This window comes from Schistocerca cancellata, chromosome 4 (genome assembly GCF_023864275.1).
Source record: "Schistocerca cancellata isolate TAMUIC-IGC-003103 chromosome 4, iqSchCanc2.1, whole genome shotgun sequence".
Classification (NCBI taxonomy): Eukaryota; Metazoa; Arthropoda; class Insecta; order Orthoptera; family Acrididae; genus Schistocerca; species Schistocerca cancellata.
Genome location: NC_064629.1, coordinates 568,177,955 through 568,202,149, shown reverse-complemented (window position 1 = coordinate 568,202,149; position 24,195 = coordinate 568,177,955). Strand labels below are relative to the sequence as shown.

Below are 24,195 nucleotides of genomic sequence, written 5' to 3'. Positions count from 1 at the left end.
ATAACTGCACTTAATCTAACCACTTCATCGTCAAAGCAGGTCTGTGTTGACGATTCACACGAATCTGGCACTGATACATGGAGAGTTGAACTGGCTGCTTCTGTATCATAGGACTGTTTTACAGCTTTGGATGGATTGTCGAATCTTTGTGGCAGTTTCCTCTTCATTGTCAGTTGAGGTGGCTTATTTGAGATGTCAGTGTGGGTACTGCATTCCACACGAGTTTATTATTGTCTGCGTTCATGAAGTGATTTTGTTCGAAATGTAGCGAACAAAACCTAATATTATTATACAGGTAAGTGGTGTCTTCTTCCTGTTGTTACTGCAAGTTATTGCGCCACAAACGCTCGCTCTTGTAAAAACCATTGTAGAAATCAAAATAAACAACCACTATTCGCTTTCACGATCGCGCCGAACTCACTGTTTAACTTACTGGCCGCTTGGGGCGTGGTGGCGCTTTATACTTCTTTTCATTGCAGCCAATCTTTGCAATTTAACATTAAGTAAGTAAGTGTTCAACTGGTCCTGCAGTAATTGCACATTACAAAAAATACTCAAAATCGAGGCGAAGTGTCGCGACTGTTATGTAAAGCTGGGTTTACACTAGCAAGTCGCTTGCAGAAGTTATTGGTGCAAGTTATTGCGAGCCGCTTGCAGCTGTGTTTACACAGCAGCGCGAGAATTAAGCAAGATTCTTCCACAAGTTCTTTGGCAAGAAACTCGCGTCAACTACTTGCTGATACTGTAACATATGCTTTCAGTACCACTACGAGTGTCAGCCGAAGTATAAAATGAGAAGTAGGTGGGTGAGATATGATGCATCTCTTGTAATTGTAATGAAAAACGTGAAAAAGAAAAAGAGAAGTATTTGGGTTAGGAGAGTGGATAATGAGAAGATTGCCAAATGGTGCCTGTAATAACCTTTTGCAAGAACTTAGTATCGAGAGGATGGATACTTTTGAAAACTTTTGCAGACTGTCCTCAAATGATCTGGAGTGTTTGTTGACGTTAATAGCGCCCGTCATATCAAAACGAGACTCAAACTTCCGTACTGCTATATCAGCAAAGGAACGTTTGCTTGTCACTCTACGATTTATAGCTACAGGTGAGCTACGAATAAAATAGGCCTTTTCATTTATTTATGTGGAACATACAACCAAAAAAGTTTGAATTTTGAAATATTTTCTTTGCAGGAGACTCATACAAGCCCCTAACGTACTTGTTTCGTATTCCTGTCAGCAAGATTTCTCGTACCCGATGTATGTAGAGCCATTTTTGACGTCTTGAAAAGGAAAAAAAAATGTTCAAATGTGTGTGAAATCTTATGGGACTTAACTTCTAAGACCATCAGTCCCTAAGCTTACACACTACTTAACCTAAATTATCCTAAGGACAAACACACACACCCATGGCCGAGGGAGGACTCGAACCTCCGCCGGGACCAGCCGTACAGCCTATGACTGGAGCGCCCCAGACCGCTCGGCTAATCCCGCGCGGCTTTGAAAGGGAAAATTATTTGAAGGTATGTGAAAACACAACAATGAAATTAAATTTTTATTGAAATAAACTGCATTTTACAGAACGATATGCTTATAAAAATGTTTTTTTCTAATGCTCATAAAATGGAAAATAACAAGCTAATTAAATAGAACATGTAATAATTACACATCGTCTTTTTTTAGACACCTAAAACAACAAGCGAGTGGATGCAGGTGGCAAAGGGGTTTGAAGAGAACTGGAACTTTCCACACTGCATTGGGGCATTGGATGGGAAGCATATTGTGATGCAAGCTCCAAAAGATAGTGGAAGCTATTATTATAATTATAAACATTGTCACAGTGTTGTTTTATTGGCACTTGTAGATGCCAGCTACAAGTTATTATACATGGATGTAGGCTGCAATGGAAGAGTTAAGGATGGTGGTGTATTCAGTACCTGTTTGTTATATTCAGCCTTGGAGCAAGGACATCTTAACATTCTTCTGCCCAATCCACTCCCAAGCAGAGAAAAGGACACCCCCTATGTAATCATTGCAGATGATGCATTTCCAATGAGGTCATATTTAATGAAGCCCTATCCCTTCCATAATCAACCAGGTCCGAACAGAGTGTTTAATTATGGACTATCAAGGGCCAGAAGAGTTGTGGAACATTTTTTTTGGCCACATTGCACAACGGTTTAGGATATTGAGGCTTCCATTGTTACTAGGTCCTGAAAAACTGTAATAATAGTTTCAGCTATATGTGCCTTACACTATTTCTTAATGGACAGGTAAAACAGCAATTATGCAAACTGAAGTAATTTTGATGTAGAGGATGTACAGAATGGTGAGGTAATAGGAGCCTCAAAGAAGAATGAAGACCAAGGAACACACAATTTAATCCCCATTCAAACAGGACAATGTAACAGAAATTCTAATGATACTGGAGCAATTCGTGAAGAATTCATGAATTACTTTGTATCGCCATTAGGTGAAGTACGTTGGCAGTAAAAATACATTTAAAATATAAACTGTAGACTTGGAACATATATTTGCTGCCTATTACTCATCATTTATAGCCTTACCATTAAGTTCAGTAGTGATGTTCCCCTTTTCTGTGGCTGGCTGTGCCAGCACTCATTTCACTACATTCCATATGGCCCTAAGCATGTTTTCGGAGTTACTGATTTCTGACATTAGGTACATTTTCCTGGACTTTATAATAACCTTTCTCAGTAATTTTGAGTATTTTTTGTAATGTGCAATTACTGCACGACCAGTTGAACACTTACTTACTTAATGTTAAATTGCAAAGATTGGCTGCAATGAAAAGAAGTATAAAGCCTATCAGTATCTGCCAGGAAGCCTCTTAGTAAGTAGTGAAATTTAGTTTAAGATCAGAAGAATTGGAGCTTGCACTACTTGACAAAAGTTGTACATAATTTTGTTCCACATGGTCATAATATATGGGCACTCAATGTAATTACACCATGTGTATGGTATGCTGTGGTACAGTAGGATATTCTATGAAATCAACTATTAATGAATAATACATTTACGAATTAACAAACAATAACGATGAACAAACAAGGAATCAGTCTATATTTTGGTTTCTTTACAAAACATATCTTACCTTTGTTTTTTTTTGTTATTGTAGATCTGTTTACAATTGCTGCTTGACTTGAAGTAGCTTGACAATGTAATACCGTTAAATTTTGAACTGTGTGTTTTATATGCTTATTCCATTCCAACCCTTAACACATTTTTATAAACAGGAAAATATTCATTCATATTCCATTTACATTATGGCACTCGTGTCTTGTATAAAATCACAAATTTGGAGAACTGCATACTATTGTATTCATAGAAATTGTGGATGTAGTCATTAGTGACAGTACAAAATAACATAACGGCACTGGCCCAACTGCATTTAAGTTATTTGAAGAATCAACACATAAACAGGTTCCTCCAACATTACTGCAAATTGGATATTTTCGGCCTTTTAGTAAGGAAATTCAGCTGGGTAATATCAGGAGGATTGGTATTCACAATACTTGGCAATTTCTGTTCATTATTTTGTTCTGGATGGTTGCAATATGTAGGCAATCTTTTTTTATTGGAGTGTAACATGGGAAATAACAGCAAAAATGCCCGATAGACTATATTTGACATGCAACAAAACATTCCAATTTTCAAATAAACTATAGTCTGCACAATACAATTAACACAAGGAGCTGTGGAGGCCAAGAAAGGATCACAACCTACCTTTGAGTTTCTTTACAAAAATTCTTCCTTCATTACTGTTTTGAAAATAACTGTATTCTGCATACAACTCCTACAAGGTGATCCAGGTCAGGTAAGGAATTGAAACCCACTTTCAGTTTCTTTGCAAAAACCCTTCCTTTGTTGCAATTTTGAAATATTTTGCATAGTACAATTACAGCTCCCTCAAAGAGTTGTGTTGGCCAAGAAACTAAGCACAATCTACCATTAAGTTTCTTTATGAAGTGTATTTCATTTGTTATTAATAAATATATATATACATGCCTGAACAAATTTGTGGCTAATTATTTTGGCACAGAATTGGAATATGACAACTTCTCATACAATCGGGCTTAGGGTACCATATTTAAGTTTCTAGCTAATAATCATACAGATTTAATAAGCATTTACTGTTCCTATATGTGAAACATTTTAAAAAATCAATTTCTGAAGATATGTTATTTGTAAGACCTTAATAAAAACCCAAAATGTACACATTCCAGTGAGCCTAAATTCACCAATCATTAAAGGTTTACCGAGCCATTTTTTTAAAGGTGGAAAAGTTATTAAATAAACACTGTGTTCTGAAAATAAAATAATGTTTTAATTCGGTATCATACTGACATTCTATTATCATGATTCTATATTTATAAAATGTTTGATATTAAGTATGCATTGACTGGTCTCTCTCACTGCTGAAACTGGAGCGGATGGTTTTCTGCACTGTCGATCCCGCTTATTTCAATGATGGTTTTCAGAATCATTATTTTTAGTTTGTTTACATTTTTTTCATTCTTTAGTGACCGCTGCTCGCTAGCCACATAATCTCCAAAGGTTTGGAGAAGTTTAGTTTCACTAAATTCAACTGCCCCTGTACAACATTCGAATATCTGTTCAGTGCAGTGTCGTGATACGTCTATGGACTCAAGTAGAATACTGTTTTTTTACGTACATAGCCACTCCCCCAGCCCGCAAGGAACTCGATCTCTGTTCTGTACTTGATGTTATGTACATCAGATCCTCAGACTGAATATTTCGACCTTTAAATTGTTCTCTGACGCTTGTCAAGTGTAACTGTCAGTGTGAATGCACCGCGAGCTCCTGCTGCTAATAAGGCGAGTACACTGTTCGTTTGTTACATATTTTTACGAGCTTCAAACGGGAGTGACTTATTTTCAGTTATCTGTGTAGTTACTAGTTTATTTTTGTAATTTCTTGCGTGTTTGAGTGCTTACTAGGCACAACCTTTTATTTTAATAACAGTGTAGCGAACAGTTGCGCCGTTGCTATCGACCCTTGTATTGATCCTCATATCGTACAGGCTTTCGTTTGTTTTAGTTAGAACACCTCAGTGTCTGTTAGACCTTCAGTGAGAGTGCACCTGCTAATAAGGCGAGTATGCCGTTCCTGTATTACAAATTTTTTCGAGCTTCAAAGAGGAGCGACTTCAGTAATGGATAGCAACTGTGATTACTGTGTATAGATGCGAGCTGAGTTGATGACCCTTCGCTCACAGCTCCAGGCTCTGTTCGCTTCCGTCACTCAGCTTGAAGATGCTGCCAAGGGGTATCACTGTGAGGGGTCGGACGCGGGTATGCGAGGGACGTCGAGCACGTCCCCCGATCGGTCTACTGCTGTGGTCGCCCCGGGTACTGCCTGCACTGACGTTGATCCCTCACCCGTTGTCGAGTAGGAGATCATTCTAAAGTCTGGCAGGCGGCGAAAAACTTTACGAGGGCCGATTGTAGGGCCTCACTGGTTTCGGGCGTTATCTGTGGCTGACGATGTCTCTGAGCCGGATGCAGTCGTCCACCCAGTTCAAATGGTTGGTTCAAATGGCTCTGAGCACTATCGGACTTAACTGCTGAGGTCATCAGTCCCCTAGAACTTAGAACTACTTAAACCTAACTAACCTAAGGACATCACACACATCCGTGCCCGAGGCAGAATTCGAACCTGCGACCGTAGCGGTCGCGCGGTTCCGGACTGTAGCGACTAGAACCACCTAGTTCCAGAGAAAGCTTCTCAGCCAGCAAGGTCTGGGCTTTCACCGAGGGTAGGTTTGCTGGTAGTTGGGAGCTCCAACGTTAGAGGCCTAATGGGGCCCCTTAGGAACATGGCTGCCCAGGAGGGGAAGGAAGTCAGTGTGCACTCCATGTGAATACCGAGGGGGAGTCATTCCAAATGTGGAAAGGATGCTACTGGACGCCATGAAGAGTACAGGGTGCAGCCAACTGCAGGTGGTGGCCCATGTCGATACCAATGACGTGTGTCGCTTTGGATTGGAGGAGATTGTCTCTGGTTTCCGGCGGTTAGCGGAAATGGTAAAGACTGCTGTCTTGCTTGCGAGATTAATGCGGAGCTCACAACCTACAGCATCGTCGGCAGAACCGACAGTGGTCCTTTGGTGCAGAGCCGAGTGGAGGGTCTCAGTCAGAGGTTTAGGCGGTTCTGTGACCGTGTAAGCTGCAGATTCCTTGACTTGCGCCATCGTGTGGTGGGTTTCCGGGTTCCGCTTAATAGGTAAGTCCATTACACACAGGAAACGGCTACACGGGTAGCGGGGGCTGTGTGGAAGGGACTGGGCGGTTTTTTAGGTTAGAAGATCTCAGGAAACCACAGACAGGGCGTCCCTCTGAAAGGGGGCAGGTAAAACACATTAAGGTGGTTCTAGAAACGATCGGTATTGATGTTGTAAATTGTCATAGCTGTGTTGAGAAAGAACCAGAGCTCCAAGCCCCGATAGGAAGCACTAAAGCTCAAATAGTTATAGGTACGGCAAGCAGGCTAAAGCCAGAAATAAATTCAGTCGAAATTTTTTCAAACGGCCTAACAGTGTTCAGAAAGTATGGATTAAATGCAGTTGGTGGTAGAGTATTTATTGCTGTCAGAAGTAGTTTACCTTGCAATGAAATTGAAGTAGATGTTCCTGCGAAATAGTATGGGTAGAGGCTATACTTGACACTCGGACTAAACTATTAACTGGATCGTGTTACCGAGCCCCCCGACTCAGAAGATAAAGTTGCTGAACAGTTCAAAGAAAACTTGAGTCTCATTTCAAATAGATACTCCACTCATACAATTATAGTCGGTGGTGACTTCAATCTACCCTCGATATGCTGGAACAATTATACGTTTAAAGCCGGCGGCAGGCATAAAAGTCATCCGAAATCGTACAGAATGCGTTCTCAGAAAATTATTTTGAACAATTAGTTCATGAGCCCACTCGAAGCGTAAATTGTTGCGAAAGCGTACTTGACGTCTTAGCAACAAATGATCCTGGAAAAATACGGAGTGTCATGACGAATACAGGGACTAGCGACCACTGCGACCACTGGCTGAATATCGTAACACCTACTACCACCAAAAAGAAACGCAAAGTACATCTATTAAAAAAAAAAGGTGATAAAAATGCTCTTAATGCCTTTTTAAGAGACAGTCTCCACTTCTTCCGATCTGATCACGTATGCGTAGAAAAGATGTGGAATGATTTCATAGAGATAGTATCAACGCCAATTGTAAGATACATATCACATAAATTAATAAGTGATGGTACTGATCCCCCACGGTACAAAAAACGGGTCAGATCGCTGTTGCAGAAGCAACGAAAATGCATGCCAAATTTAGAAGAACAGAAAATCCCCAAGTTTGGCACAGTTTTGCAGAAGTGCGAAATGTAGTGCGTACTTGAATGCGGGGTGTTTTTAATAATTTCCACAACGAAACTCTGTCTCAGAATCTGGCAGAAAACCCAAAGAGATTCTGGTCATACATAAGCACACCAGTGGCAAGACGCAATCAATACCTTCACTGCGCGATAACAACGGTGAAGTCACTGATGACAGTGCCAATAAAGCAGAGTTATTAAGCACGGTTTTCCGAAACTCCTTCACCAAAGAAGACGAAGAAAATATTCCTGAATTCCAATCAAGAATAACTGCCAACGTGAGAAACATAGAAGTAGATATCCTCGATGTAGCAAAGCAGCTTAAATCACTTAATAAAGGCAAGGCCTCTGGTCCAGATTGTATACCTGCCAGGTTCCTTTCAGAGTATGCTGACACAATAGTTCCATATTTAGCAATTATATACAACCGCTCGCTCACAGAATGTTCCGTACCCAAAGACTGGAAAATTGCTCAAGTCACACCAATACTCAAAACCGGAAATAGGAGTAATCCGATGAACTACAGGCCCATATCTCTGACGTCGATTTGCAGTAGGGTTTTGGAACATATACTGTGTTCGAACATTATGAATTACTTCGAAGAAAACGATTTATTGACACATAGCACAGTTTCAGAAAACATCCTTCTTGTGAAACACAACTAGCTCTTTATACTCATGAAGTAATGAGTACTATCGACAGTGGATGGATTCCATATTTTTAGATTTCCAGAAGGCTTTCGACACCGTTCCTCACAAGCGTCTTCTAACTAAATTGCGTGCCTGTGGAATATCGCCTCAGTTGTACGACTTGATGCGTGATTTCCTGTCAGAAATGTCACAGTTCGTAGCAATAGACGGAAAGTCACCGAGTAAAACAGAAGTAATATCCGGCGTCCCCCAAGGAAGTGTTATAGGCCCTCTATTGTTCCTGATCTACAGGGTGAGGCAGCTAAGTTGGTTTTTTAAAATGGAACCCTATGTTAAATTTTAGCGTAACATGATGGGCTTAAAAAGACGGTTTCAAATATGTGTATATCATAATATCTAGGCGAATAGTTTTTGAGACACAGACATGGTCTCGTATCGTGTTCGTCCTTCGAAGCGGCGTTGTCCAATGCGACCTTTCCTGTTGTGTAGAGTACATGATTAACGTCGCGAGTCCGTCGTTTCACAAACACCCCCATTTATCCGACAATAGTAATACATACTGCGATATTTTGCGCAAAAATTAACTGATGATGTCGCGCAAATATTATTCAGTTATTTGACAACTGTAATACCAAAATAGAAGACAACATACAGTATTAAAATACTACAAGATGTTAATACATTTTAAGTAACAGAAATACAAATGTAAATGCGGAGGCCCTTATTGGTCACAATTATTTCGTAGTTATTTGTTTTTTATTTGAAAATATTTACTGTTGATCACAATACGAAGCAAATACACAGAAAGATGCAAAGTACATACTGTACATGATACAAAATTTTACTGAAGCATGTCCCCTCTGCTACAGTGCACATTTGTAGTCGCCGTTCGAATGATTTGTGAACGGCTGCGAGGGTGTCACGTGAGATATCAGCGCACTCTTCGACGATACGTTGCTTCATATCATCTGGCTTAGTTGGTATTTGAGCATACACTTTATGTTTGATTGCTCCCCACAGAAAAAAATTCAAGAGGGGTCAAATCAGGACACCGGGCTGGCTACTTCACTTCAGCACGTCGTCCTATCCAACAATCCGAGAACTTTTCATTTAACAGCTCTGTAGCCGCACGGGAAGAGTGAGCAGGACAGCCATCATGTTGGAACCACATGCACTGACGCGTAGTTAGTGGCACCTCTTCCAGAAAAATGGGCAAAACGTTTCGCAGGAACTGTGCATAGTTATTGCCATTTACTATACCCGGAATGATGTACGGCCCTACGACATTTCCGACGATGCCGCACCACTCGTTAACACTCCACGGTTGCTGATGCTATACCTGTCGAAGCCAATGAGTGTTCTCTATTGACTTGTAATGCATATTATGCAAACTCACATTACCGTGGTTGGTGAAAGTCGCTTCATCAGTTAAAAGCACCCGTTGAAAAAACGTTGGATATTCTTGTAGGCGCTGCAGAGCAAACTGGCCAAATTCCTGTAGCCGTTCGAAATCCACAACGGAGAGTGGCTGATGTAATGAGAGGTGAAATGGGTGAAATCTATGCCGGTGCAATATGCGAAGACTTATACTACATTCCGAGGCGATACGTCACGACGAAACAGTAGGGGCGTTATGCGTCAACGCTAGAACGCCCTCTTCACGTACCTCGCCAGTTGCAGCTTTCTGCCTTGTCCTCTGTATGGCGTTCCATGATTCCGATTCCAGTAGTTTCTTGCAAATACGTGCAGGAAGCTGGCGCGCAGGACGCTAACGATCAGGATACAGCTCTCCATATCGCTTTATTGCTCTAACAACATTTCTTCTGCTTTTACCATACACTAGAAGCATACCTAACTTTTCTTCGTTGGTGTACATGTCTGCTCCAAGAAACTGTGACGGAAATGCGATGTCTCATTACCCCAGCAGCACATTTATGCCTTTCTCTCCAGCTACCTCGTGCGTCACCTTGCGGCGTTATCGAGAAGCAGGAAGACAACGCCTTCCCTGTTAAGTTCCTCAGTGGTCAACAAGAAAGGTCGCATTGGACAACGCCGCTTCGAAGGACGAATACGATACAGAAATATATCTGTGTCTCATAAACTATTCGCCTAAATATTATGATATACACATATTTGAAACCGTCTTTTTAAGCCCATCACGTTACACTAAAATTTAACATAGGGTTCCATAAAAAAAACCAAAGATGGCTTCATATCTCTGTAATAAAAAATAGCACAAACATGAAATGTGATGTATTCAAGTAGCCCCTGTCCCTGCAATTCACTGTCCGAACGGCATCTTTGTATCTATTACGGATGGGGGGATACAAGGGGTGTTACGACTTAGCTGCCTCACCCTGTGTATTAACGACATAGGAGACAATCTGAGTAGCCCTATTAGATTGTTTGCAGATTATGCTGTCATTTATCGTCTTGCAAAGCCATCAGATGACCAAAACGAATTGAAAAATGATTTAGATAAGATATCTGTATGGTGCAAAAAGTGGCAATTGACCCTGAATAAAGAAAAGTGTGAAGTTATTCACATGAGTACTAAAAGAAATCCACTAACTTTCGATTACGCAGTAAGCCACACAAATCTGAAGGCTGTAAATTCAACTAAACACGTAGGGATTGCAATTACAAATAACCTAAATTGGAACGATCACATAGATAATGTTGTGGGTAGAGCAAATCGAAAACTGCAATTCATTGGCAGAACACTTAGAAGGTGCAACAGTCTACTAAAGAGACTGCGCTTACGCCACGCTTGTCCGCCCTATTCTGGAGTATTGCTGCGCGGTGTGGGATCCGCATCAACCTACATAGGGAGAAATGATCATCACGATAAAATAAGAGAAATCAGGGCTCGCACAGAAAAATTTAAGTGCTTGCTTTTCCCGCGCGCCGTTCGAGAGTGGAATGGTAGAGAGACAGCTTCAAGTTGGTTCATTGAACCCTCTGCCAGGCACTTTGTTGTGAATGGCGTATATGTAGATGGAGATGAATGATATTGTCACATCTAAAATGTCTGCAAAAATATGCCACCAACACAAAAATGCAATTTTTGTATCAAGTGTCACAATGTTATTTACACACACACACACACACACACACACACACACACACAACAAAACACACATACACACACACACACACACACACACACATACAGACATGTATCTAAATTGATGTCTAAAACATGAGTGTGGACTCTAAAATTAAGTGCCCCTATTCTAAGCATGCAGTTGAGATTCCATTTTTAATGTCTAAATTACGCATGAACTAAAACGAAACTGACTAATCCTGTAACTGCGTAAAACACAAGTTCGCTGAAATACTATGCTAAGCAAGTGAACACACAAAGAAATAGGCAGTCTGAATTACTGTCAGCTACAAGAACAATGCAGTTAATGTGATTCCAAGCCTAAATGAGAGCATGAACAAAAACAAATCTGAACAAAGACGATTCTACAGGAAGAGAATGACAACACATACAGTCTATATGTCAACTGTTACAATCATATTTTCAAGTCCCTCGGACAGGCTAATATTGATTTTTATTACGTTTGATCTACGCATACTCAAGGTTGTGTACAAAAACGAACTTTTGAGGAAGGCTACGACGTTTACCGGTCTGAACTGTGGTACCAAGGCTCTCTAAAACTTTACAGGCTCTATTATCATAATCAACTACTAAATAATACTAAAATCCAATCTAATGTTCCGAAATATGACATACATACACACAACGTAGCCGAATACAAAATAAATGAGCAAAAAGTATTTTAGGTGGTAAAGAAGGTATTTTTTCGAGATCTTTATTCCACTGTGAGATTCGAATTACATAGTTTCGTAATACACCAACAACTTCATAGTGTTTCGGAAACAAGATGTAAACATGGCCAAAGAGAATCGTGGAGCAAGGTTCCACACACAGAGATGAAACTTCGACACCTCTATGCCTCAGCGAACTCCGATTGCATATGAAAATTCTATATTGGCACCAAAATAAAATTATTTACCAAAATAAGTGAAGATTTTAAGTTCTAAAATACTCACAGTTTGCTTTTCATAATACAGAAGTATCTTTGCACCGACAAAACATGTAAGATTTCAAGCAAAAAACACACACAGCACTGCCACCATAACTTCATTGTTCTATGAGATTGAAAAACTACACATGGTTTGCATATTGCACTAGTGATAAAACCTACAGGTTAAGGTACACTCCCGATGACCAAACTTTGATTGCTGTGTCACACTTTGCAAGCACAAATGACCCCCAAATTAAATATTCCCATAGCTAAATTGTTTGTACTACTTAACAAAATACATATGGCTCGCTTATTAGCATTACTGGTTTAAATTACGGGTCGATGAGCTAAATTCGATCTTTGTAAAGAAACGATGACTCATAAAAATGGTTCTGAACTTTACAAAACCAACACTGGCACTACTATTGATCTAACTTACTCATAAAGTGCACATATTGGCGAAAATAGGTTGATCTTTGTACCAAAGTAAACAATGTTATTCCCATGTCTACAGTTGTCAAAAACTCGTCTTTGTTCACCTAAAACTCATATCATTATAGTTCTCCACACATGCAAAGATATTAACTTCATTCTGCAGTTCAGAAGTCTGTCATATTCTGCTGATAATGCTAAATCATGCTGTGGCGCAGTGGAAACTGCATGGCAGAACCATGAAATAGCATACTGATCAGTAGTAATACACATTCGTAAGAAATGAGGCTCGCTTTGCATTTGGTTAACCACCTTCAAAGACAGACAAGTATCATAGCAACGCCATCCTAGAAGATTAACTTTATCTTGCAGTACAAACGTTTTTCATCTTCTGCTATTACACAATGGTGCCTACATGACACATTGCCCCTTTCGTCGCCATTTTACAGAAAATATGTAATGAACCATCCTGTACATTGTCATGTTTCAGTAAAACTATATCAAATTGTCGTCATGTTACAATAAGAACATTACAAATTACCCTACTTGTTACTGCAAAATTGTAACAAATGTGCCCCATGTTAGAGCAAAAATGTAACAAATCACCCCCTTGTTTCCCCCAGATTCCATACACTACGATTAAAGTAATCCACAAGTCTGGGTGGTTCTTTTTCCAGCGGGGAGGCAGGAGCATAACACAACACGATTTAATTTTAGGACGAGTGATTTGTTAATTTCCCACCACTTTACACTTACGACAGGATTCAATACTTACCGCAGGTGACCTGTCGACCATGCAGGCTGTCCCATTGAACTATTACATCACGGAAAAGCACAGTAGGGCAACTGGTCATCGTGGGGTCTCTGCTTAGCATAGTGGCCATCTTAGACTTTCGAATTTACTTCCAATAGGACAGTTATACATTTTAATATTTTTGTTCTTCCCACCAATTTATACTTACGATAATTGGGCAGTTTTTTAATTTCCCACCGTCTTATACACAGGGCAATTTCTGCTGTGAAGCCAGAGAGGTGTGGAATGAGTGGGGAAAAAATTGGGCAATGTTGCATGGTGTCATCATTCGAAATCTAGCAGAAATGTATGTCGCCAATTCGCACACTATTCAGCATCCCTCGACATAGAGATTGGTTTAGTAAGCCTCAAGCTTACAGTTATGGAGGACTGGGGCACCAACGAGTTTCCAGCTCGAAAATTCCAGTTTCCCGAAACCTGTACCAGGCCTAGATGAATAAATTAGTTGGTAATTTCCAAGAATGATTGCCTATCGAAGTTGGAGTGCCCCAAACGATACATATCGAACGTCCGATAGTAAATCGATCATGGAAGTCTCGTGGCGCGCGTTACGAGTATGTTTCAAGTTGTCACTACAGCAACGACAAAAGAAAAGCGTTAGAGTAGCACTTGTAAATTCAAAGGAGACGACTTACCTTACTCGTCGTCGGTGTTATCGTCTTGTGAAAGTCTGTTTGATGTATAAGCTACAGGGGCAATTCCTTTTTTCCCGTACCCAGGGTAAACTCTGCCAATAGCGTGCAGGAATATCGGCAGAGTGTCGCATGCGTCGACTTTCCCCTGCAAACGCAAGTTGTGGAAGTATAGGTACTGGGACAAGTACAGTTCGTCCCTTCGTCCTGGACGCCCTTCTCTTGTTGTGGTAGACTTGACAGACTTCCACAGCCGTTCTATATTCTGGGTGTGGACACTGGCGTCATCTGAAGAGACGAACATCACAGAGTGGTTCACGAATTCGTGGTCGAACCCTTCAGCTTTCAGAGTCTGGTACGACTGAAACCCGTCTGTCATGACTTTTGTTCCAGGCAGTATGAAATGTTTTATGAGACCCACTAAAGTCACCTTGTCTCGGGACAATACTCACACAACGAAACACTTTCGGGACACTCTTTCTATCCCACCGAAAACCCAAATATGATCTACTCCACTTTTGGAAGGTCGTCCTCTCTGATTCTTTCGTCTAGCAATATGAGATTCGTCCATTTCTACTGTTTTATTCGGTCCACCAATTGGCACACTGTCATTTGTCACTACCACGTAGCACACTTCTCGGCAAAACCCGAAGTAGTCACATTTGCCGATAACTCAATTTCTGATGCTGTGGCTTGCAACGTGTAATCTCGAATCCAGCATGACACAAGAATTACGCTCATCTGAATCCATAATTTGGAGGACTCGAACCACGTATTTTTCCTGATGCTGGTTCACTTTCCGCAAAGTCCGCAATGAAATTGCAACGGAATCTCAGTTTCCACGCCCCGCTTACGAAGTTTTACAGACTTCGCAGTACCACAGTCAACACAGTCCCTCCTTTCCTCGTCCGGCAGAAGTCCATATTTGCGGCAAAAAGTCAAACATTTGTCTATGCTGGATATGCGTGGAATTAGAGTTTTCCATGTCAGACAATCCGCAGAAGAAACGTGAGAAGCAGCAGACATTACACTCGCTATCAACAGAAACCGTGTCGATTTCCCAACGGAATCACAAATAATTACGGCGGGAATGTAATGTACACGAACTGAAGAAACAACGGAAAACTGATAAAAATGACGATCACAAATAATTCATCATAACGTGTGCCACGAGATTTCCATAATCGATTTACTATCGCACGTTCGATATGTATCGTTTGGAGCCCTCCAAATTCAATAGGCAATCATTCTTGGAAATTACCAATTAGTTACACGTATAAACTATTTGATTTAGGACCACATAAGTTACGTAATGATGGTAAAAAGAGTTAATAATGTCAGACATGTTGTGGTTTTAGAATATGTGGTCCTTAAATATCCAAACCAGGTATTAACTGTTCAGTTAAGCATTATTTTTCCCAGTAGTACAGCTGCCTATAAAATTATAATCATAGGAAGAAGGGTGAGGGCGGACTAATAAAATGTAACTTGTATGGTGTATGTATTCATCGTCTTTGTTTCACCCTATTCTGGACACCGTGATTTGATTTTTAAACTTCTTATCTGCATATACACTGTGTCACAAAATGTTTCAAGTGAGAGGACACAAGGAGCGGAACTATCAGGAGGTGCGTCATAATTAATGGTAAGCTGCTACAACTGTACACAACTGCATGCGAGTGTGACCGTAATTAATTTGATTTTACATAAACTGGCATTTCGCTGTTTTCTTAACTGATTATGACGAATATGGGTAAATTATTTACTTTTCTTGCTTTTTTACGCTTAATAATGAGAGACACGTCAATAGGAAAACGATTTCCCCGTAAACATACACTTATCATACTTTTATTTTTTCTTACTCAGTGATCAAATATTAAATAAACGGCAATGAGAACTTGGACGTAGTAATATTTCTTAGTTGTTTAACGGGAGCTAAACGATTACCGCAGCTAAAGTCACGGTTTACGTGTTACGACACTGTCGCTGTGTTGATAATGTTTTCTCGCCACAATGACGCAGTCGCGAGGCGCTCACGGTGAGATATACGTACACCGTGTCCTTATTAGTAACGGGCTCTGTCCTCTGTGGAGTTCCGTAAGGCCAACAAGAAAAGTAACAAATTATCCCGTGCACAGGATATCATTAGTCATTTTTGTGGATATACTACCTACGACAGTGTCCATACATTGCCTGCACATTAGTTACAGTGTTAACAAGGATGGATGGAAGTGGAATCATTCTCGTTAGATGAAGAGAACCACGCTAGCGAGAACACATTTGCGGGAGTGGGAAACTACTGCCTCACGTGGAAAACACTGTCGGTGACTAGAATTCTAAGGAACTGTCGTTATTTGTTGCTGTAAAATTGTATTTTTGTGTAGAGGAATGATTTTTCCTCCTCTTCTCGTGGCTGAAGTCATACATATTCTCCAAAACTACTACAGTAGTGGCTGTACATACATCTTCCACTCAAACGATTGTTTTCACTCTGGTAAGTAAATATATCTACGCAGTGTAAGTGGACAATCAAAGATTTCTGCAGTACTTTCAAGCAGTTGTGACACTGACAGAGATCTCAGGATCGTTCTTTGAAAAACTGATAGCGAAGCTACAAATGGAGCCTTCATACATTCGAATGAGTGTCACTGATTCATTCATGTTTGGGGGAGCTATGCACGCACGCTCTTATTCTGTTATATTCAAATTGTTAAATAACTTATTTATGAATCAACCGAAAACAAGAGTGAGGACTATGATTTGTAAATAGATGTAGAGAGTTTACTATTTTCAGCGCCTGCAAACATAATGTTTCATTAAACTGACATGTACGCGTAAAGGCGCTAAAATTAATTAATCGCAATACGGGCACGTTATGACAGTACGAACGCGTTGAGAAAATGCGTACAATATTCGTAGGGGCCGGAAAATGAGCAGCAGTCAACTGCTGGAGTGTTCCAAGATGAACCGGGACCAGCTGAAGTTGTTCGTTAAGGACGTGCTTCCAAGAAAAGATCACTGCTTCCCTTCGCTACACAGGAAATGTTACCAACCTTACTTTAGAAGACCAAAGAACAGTTAATGCTGAATGGTATACGATAATTTGTTTGGCATCGATGCAATCAGGAAGAACAACCGAAAACGTGGCATCATTCTTCATCATTAGAATGCCAGTACATCAAACACTTGATTATTTGACGAATAAAGACATTGTCGGTTTCAATTGATTTACACAGTCCAGTCACATTACTGTGACCACAGCCCACATTCGACGTGAACGTGAAATAACCACTCACAGAAAGCAGGCTGCAGCACTATCAGTTGAAGGTATATAAAGCGTGTCAAGGAGTCGTGGAAAACAGTGCAGTCCTTGTCGTAATGCCGAAACGAAGAGATTTATCTCACTGGCTTTCTGGAGAAGGGTTGAAGCATTTCCGAAATGGCTAAGTTGGTGAAATGTCCACGTACCACTGTGGTTAAACCGAGGCAATTGTGGTGCACTACAGGCTATACTCGCAGATGCCAGAGATGTGTTATGTGCAACTGTTTAGCAGCTGACCACCCAAATGAACCAAGGGGCCACCAACAATGTCTCCTCAGCGGCCGTTCAGCGAACGTTGCTGCGTATGGGCGTCCACAGCTGGTGCTTTCTTCATGCAACCATTCTGACTGCTGTTCGTTGGCGACTAAGGCTGGAATTCAAACGCCAGTACCCAGCTGGATGTCCACTGCGTGGAGACAGGTGGACTTTTCAGATGAATCACGATTTATGCTCCATCAGACAGATGACCGTTGGCATGTACGGGCCTGCAACAATAATGGGAAGGGCCCAGGTCGTAGGAGAGAGCGTTATGGATTGAGGAATGTTTTCGTGATATTCCATGGGTGATCTCGTCATTCTTAAGACACAATGTATCAACTGAAGTATTCATATATCCTTGGTGATCATGTCCATCCCTAGATGCAGTTGGTTTTTTGCTTGGCACGATGAAATGTACTAGCAGTACAATTCAACATATCACACAGCTCGCAGTTTACATGCGTGGTTAGGTGAGCACTCCCCGGATTTAAACCCAACCGATATTGTGTGAGACCATCATCATCGGGCTGTTTGCGCCACAACCGAGAAAGTTAGCGCAGCTGTCCACAGCACTGGAGTCGAAACGGTTCCACATCCCGTCGGTACCTTCCAGAACCTCAGTGATTGTCTTCCTGAATGTCCGTGAAGCAAATGTGGTTGTCCATGCTTTTGACAGGCGAGCACATTAATATGACTGGACCGTGTGTCTTCTAACGACTTCCTTTACGTCAGACAAGTAACAAGTAGACTACTATTTCAGCATTTCAAGAAACTGCTGAATCGTTCCAAAACCATGTTCTTGTGTTACCAACACCAGGAAGGGAAATTGTTTCCAGAATTAGTTCGAACGCACGCAAAGGTTCATAAATTTTAAAGGCAAATATTTTAGCTTTAAATGTTTCTGTAAAACGTAAACGCCGTTCTTCATGTGGGAGGGTTGGTAAGGATTATTGTTATCCTCCCACCTTGAACGGTAAAAAGTAGGGACGGAATTATAGAGGTTAACCTCCTGTGGATGACAATACATATAAAAGTCTTGCCTGGCCTAAAATGAGTTGGCTGACCATGTGTACGTACTCCACAGTTCCTGCTAAGCTACCTTTCTCGATCATGAATGCAGATGCCACTGTGAAGGTTAAGTAGCTTAGTGTGCAGTGCCGTTATTGAAATTCACATAAGTAGAAAATATGTTTCCTTCAGAAGCACTATTACCTGGGGTAGTCACGGTAATTGTGTTTGATAAACAACAACGGGGTGAAATTGGTAGAGTTGATGGGTGCGCAAACATCACTGACGTCTAAATGGAGACATGCATGGAAACTTCAGGTCTGAGTCCATTTTCATTACGTCAATGCTCAACTGCACGTTGCACACCACATTATCCAGTCAATTCGGAGCTTCGAGAACGAATTTTCTGAACACATCCTGATGTTACACAAAGTGACTGTCACCCCATCGAACACATCATGAAATGACTTGCTTCTAAACTTGTTGAAGATGAGATACATTGAAAATTCAGTTGTGAATCGACTGGATTCCCAGCCAGAGGAATTGTGAGGATGGTTCTAAAAAAATTTGTTCCACAAAATAATCGCGACAGCGTGAAACACATCGAGGAAATTTTGTTGTCACACTTTTTTTGTAACATTTTATTGTCAGTCGAGTCTTACTTTAAAATAGCACCTCATGATAACACACAAGAAATTGTAAAAGTCGAAGTGAGGCGTAGTTAAACATTAAAAAAGGCCGTAATCTTATATACCCTGACCGGTTTCATACAAAGGCTCTTCAAACAATTATGAGCACTCACTGGTTTCATACTTGCACATCTGTGTGTATACTCTGAAAGACATAGAGGAAGGTGCAGCGAGTGTACGACATACACAACACCCCCCCCCCCATCCTCCTCTTCCTTCAATAGGCATTGGACAATGTACTGGAGCATCTGCAGTTGATAAATCAGTGAGTGAAAAACTTAAATTGAGTGGTGGGATAAATTTCCAACAAATTATGAACGCAGCTCGTCGTAGACTAAAGAAGGAGAAGAAAAAACCTGTAGCATGTTTAAAAAATTGCATCCAGTCAGTGGTGATGATGGCTAAAAGTGCTTTGAAGCAGAAAGGAGCAAGAAGATCTGTTAAAATGTTTAGGTTTCTGCCAGTATCTAAGAAGCATTGCACTTCAATTCCTACCTATCAACGATGAGATCAGTAGGAGGAGGGGCTGCTGTCATAGCGCGAACAATGAAGAATGCACCAAACACGGAGGAACGACTACAGGAGACTAAATGGCGACATAGGATGACGGAGTCTATCACTGCCGGTAAAGTACTTTATTTAAAACCGCACAGGAAAGGGCTTTTACTCTTTATATAAAGAAAGTTCATAGCGACACCACTGGACAAGCAGCTTACAAAGACAGATCTGCTAAAATTCGTCAGAAACTCAAAATTCCGAGATATTGTGTAGTGGTTATGCGGAATACATTGCGAAAGACGATGTAGAAATTCAAAAAAATATTACGTTACCGGCTTAGATTTTGCAGGAAAATATGGGACTTATTGCGTTGTGTATGTAAAAAAAATCCAATACTTCGATTCAGCGATTTAAGACCACCAGAAGAATTATGTCATTACTTTACCAACAAGAACCAGGTGTTCTACAGTTTTCGACGCCACCAAGACTTGAATCATATTTCTGTGAACATTTCTGCCCAACGTTTCTCCTGACAGTTGCATAAAACAAGCAGCATGCATATCACTGGATCAGCTAAGATGTAGATGTGATGTCATATACTCTATCTTAAAAAAAAAAGGTTTATCAGCATTAAGAGCAAACTACTTTTCTCCAATACATCTCAGGAAGGGGGAGTGGAGTACTGCATTGATCGGTCTGGAATCATACAACAGTACACCTAGTATCACCAAGGCAAATAATAAAGTGCATCTAGCAAGGGAAAAAGTTATGTTAATACTCCCTATCCCAGATGACACTGACGATTTGAATACATTTACGAAACAATTTGTACAAAGCTTTGAGTTACATGCAGACGTTAATACTGTTTACAGCAGAAATGTACTAGAGGCAACGTAAAATTTTCTCGAAGTCCTCTCAGGTCAGTACCAAGCCAGGGCAAGCCACGCCAACGCCCTGTGTTACAATCAAAGTGACAAATGGGCAGACAGCCGACACTGTGGAATGCAGAACAAACCCAGAACAGATTACTTCACCTTGCACAAGTGAGAACCTTGACTGTAAACTCAGCAACATGACCTCACTAAGGAGAAGGCAACACATCATTATAACAGCACTGCTTGATTTCCTAAGAGAGAGTAAAAGTTTCAGAAGAACACGTATCAGCCTGCTCATATGGAGGAAAAGCGACGAACTGAACCCCTGAAAACAATTCTTATGAAATAGAGGGGTGGTGAAGACCACTGATGAGACCAGAAAAGTAGGCTACATTTGGTCGTTACTGGCATGACTTAATGTCACTGCCTCCAACCAGTAGTAATAAATACTCATATTTGTGAGCCTTTGTCTGACTCTATATGTTGCTGCACATCAGCTACAAGGACGAACGTATGATGTGAGTAGTAGAGCTAGGAGAGCGATACCACACTTTCCATTGTTGCCAGATGTATCCAAGATGGTGGAGAAGACGTCATCCAAGATGGCAGCCTGTAGACTTGGCCACAGCGCATGATGTCATCCAAGATGGCGGCTATAACGTCAGCTAATGATGCAAGTACCGTTATCCAAGTAGGCAGGAAAGTGCCATGCCCCCCCCACCACGCCCCACCTTGCGGGAAGTCAGATTCAAAAAATGGCTCTGAGCACTATGGGACTTAACATCTATGGTCATCAGTCCCCTAGAACTTAGAACTACTTAAACCTAACTAACCTAAGAACAGCACACAACACCCAGTCATCACGAGGCAGAGAAAGAAGTTCAGATTCCATCAGGACAATGCAACCTCTACTAACCTAGGAAAATGGCAGGAAGATAGGTCACTTGGGCTACCTCCACTAACCTAAGTCATTTGACTGTCAATTCTCCTTGGAACGGGCAGGAAGTTTGAATTTTGGTGGGAAGATAGGTCAACTGGGCTACCTCCACTAACCTACAAAAATGACAAGAAAGAAAGGGCACTTGGGTTACCTCCACCAACCAAAGTCATCCGACCGCCACCTCTTCCTAGGGATTGGTGGGAAATTTGAATTTTGGCCACCTCATCCTAGAAAATGGCGGGAAGAGGACTCGACCTGTGCTGGACATAAGTCTTTATTTTGCATGCACTACTTATTTAAACAATTAGAGGCAGTACCACCATCAAGTGTAGTCGCCATGGGGTCCAGGGTCCAACTGACCTAGGACACAGTACTGCCATCAGAGGGCGCTGTCGTCCATCAATCTCACGCCGCTGCAGGAAGCATGTCAAAGTCACCTTTACAGTTAAAGTTCTTTGAGTGTTATACTGACTTCACATGTCTATCTAAATAAGTGCCAAGTCATTCTGTGGGTTGTGCGCACATGTTCACCGCTGCTGGTGTGATCCCTCTCGCTACCTGTGGTCCAGTCAAGATCTAATTGCCGAACGACTCACCCTCGCAGACGCTGCAGAAATCCATTCCAGAATAGCACAGGCTGCTTTCTCCCTAGAGATTCTAACGGGACATGCGTGACATGTGGCTGACACATCGCTGCACGTAACTACATACCATCGCAAGTGCATCTAGCAATTTTCTCAATGTTATACTGCAGCCACATGGCTATCTAAAAAAAGAACCTAGTCGAATTCTCGGAAATTGTATAGTGCCCCAAAAATACTTAACGTACGTTTTTGTAGGAGTTTTCGTGATGTCTTGGCTTGCATGCACGGAAATTCTTGCCCTAAGAGAACCTGTTTAGGAAAATAGTGCAAAAAATAACGTCGAATGCATTGTTCCTCATGATCCTAACGTGGCACCTCATCCATCACGTGTTACCCTTCCTGCTTTCAACATACGCAAACGTTCTCACTGCTATGAAGAGACTCCTACATTCCAGCACAACGCCAATGGTGTAAAACTCTTCCAATTTCCATATGCTGTAAATGACTTATTTAAAATCATTCAGTGTGTGTGGTGTGTTATGTTAACAGTAGTAACAATATCATTTACACCGTGCAAAGTCAAGAGGTAGCCCAAATGACCTATCGTCCCTCCAAAATTCAAACATCCCACCAGGGGGGCTTGGCAGGGGGAGTGTGGTACTTTCCAGCCATCTTGGGTAACGGAACTCGCATGATCAGCTGTCATCCTGGCAGTCCTCTTGAATGACGTCAATTGCGTCACAGTTTAACGTCTTGGATAACAGTACTTTGGGGTGATGTCCCTGTTGTCTGTGAGAGGCAGTGGCTCAGAACAGCTTAATGTCAGTTTAGAAGCTGACATAGACGTCGAAGTCATGGCAGAAAAACGAAAGGTTTGGCGTGTACAAAGCGTTTTAGAGCAGAAAAAAAATATTTTCAAATAAGAAGACAGGGCCACAGGGAGCGTCTCTTGTGACTTACAATATAGTCCATGGGATATAATCATCCTCCTAGAGTACAGGTAATGGAACTTTAAACTCGTCTGTGCAGTTGAGCAATACCTGTATATTTAATAGGATCGTCACATGTGCTCGATGCCTGCACGTGTGCAGTATTCGTTTTCGATATATGGGAGGAGGGAGATGGGGTAAAAATCTTATCTAGTGCTATACTGGATGAAGTTAGTTGAGCTTATATAGTTCGTAATTTTTCTCTGATGGATGGTACAGAATAATGAAGACAGATGTGAATGGACGTGGATCTGTAGTACTTGTATGTAGTTTGGGGGTGCACCACAGTGCAGTAGCAAAAATCCTTGTCCTTCTCTCAGTTTCTGTTTCCAATGAATGGTCGAAACACAGTCCTGTCGCAGCTTGGCCTGTTTCTACAGGGTATGCAGACGGTGGTAGATACAGTTTCTTCCAACTTCTACTCAATTCCAACTTACATTGGAACGACCACATGCACAAAGCTGTAGGGATGGTAGTGCAGAGGCTGAGAGGGCTGTTGCAGGATGCATAGGTACTACCTAAAACGAGGCTGGAATTTTACTGTTGCAGATAGGTTCGAGAGAGATGACTCGTTTCGAGATATGAGAGTGCCAGAAATATGATTCATTAGCGGCTGTAATCATTAAACGACTTCTCCATAGGATCCAACGCAGGTATGTACGACTTGATTCCAAATCACAGACAGCATTTCTAGCGGATAGTGTAGCATTAGAGGTCTGAAAAGTCAATTACATTTCTTGAGACCTCAACCAGCACACCATCTACTATTTGTGATCCTTCTCAATCAACCATCACCTATAGCCCCGTAGATATAGCACCAAACCTCTTACATGGCATCGAGGCAGAATGCATTATGAATACTGTAGAAATATCTAGCTGCGGTGGCGTGAGGGAGTCGCAAATACTGGTTTCATGCCACAGTCCCCAGCTGAATCACTTCCTAAACTGGGTAATTTTATTACGAGGTTGCACCGTCAGCGACGAGTAAGCGCACTGTTGCTCTGATAATATATACTCCAGCGATCACTGACATGTTATTTGTCTGGTCAAAAAACCA

The 24,195-nt window shown here is 41.3% G+C and overlaps 1 long non-coding RNA gene across 1 annotated transcript; it reads left to right on the top strand.

The window, feature by feature from the left end:
• The first annotated feature begins 719 nt into the window (after positions 1 to 719).
• Positions 720 to 3,055, top strand: LOC126184553 (uncharacterized). Its single transcript, XR_007536838.1, has 3 exons — positions 720 to 1,105; positions 1,194 to 1,522; positions 1,683 to 3,055. It is a non-coding gene; the product is annotated as an uncharacterized LOC126184553 (long non-coding RNA).
• Positions 3,056 to 24,195: the final 21,140 nt, after the last annotated feature.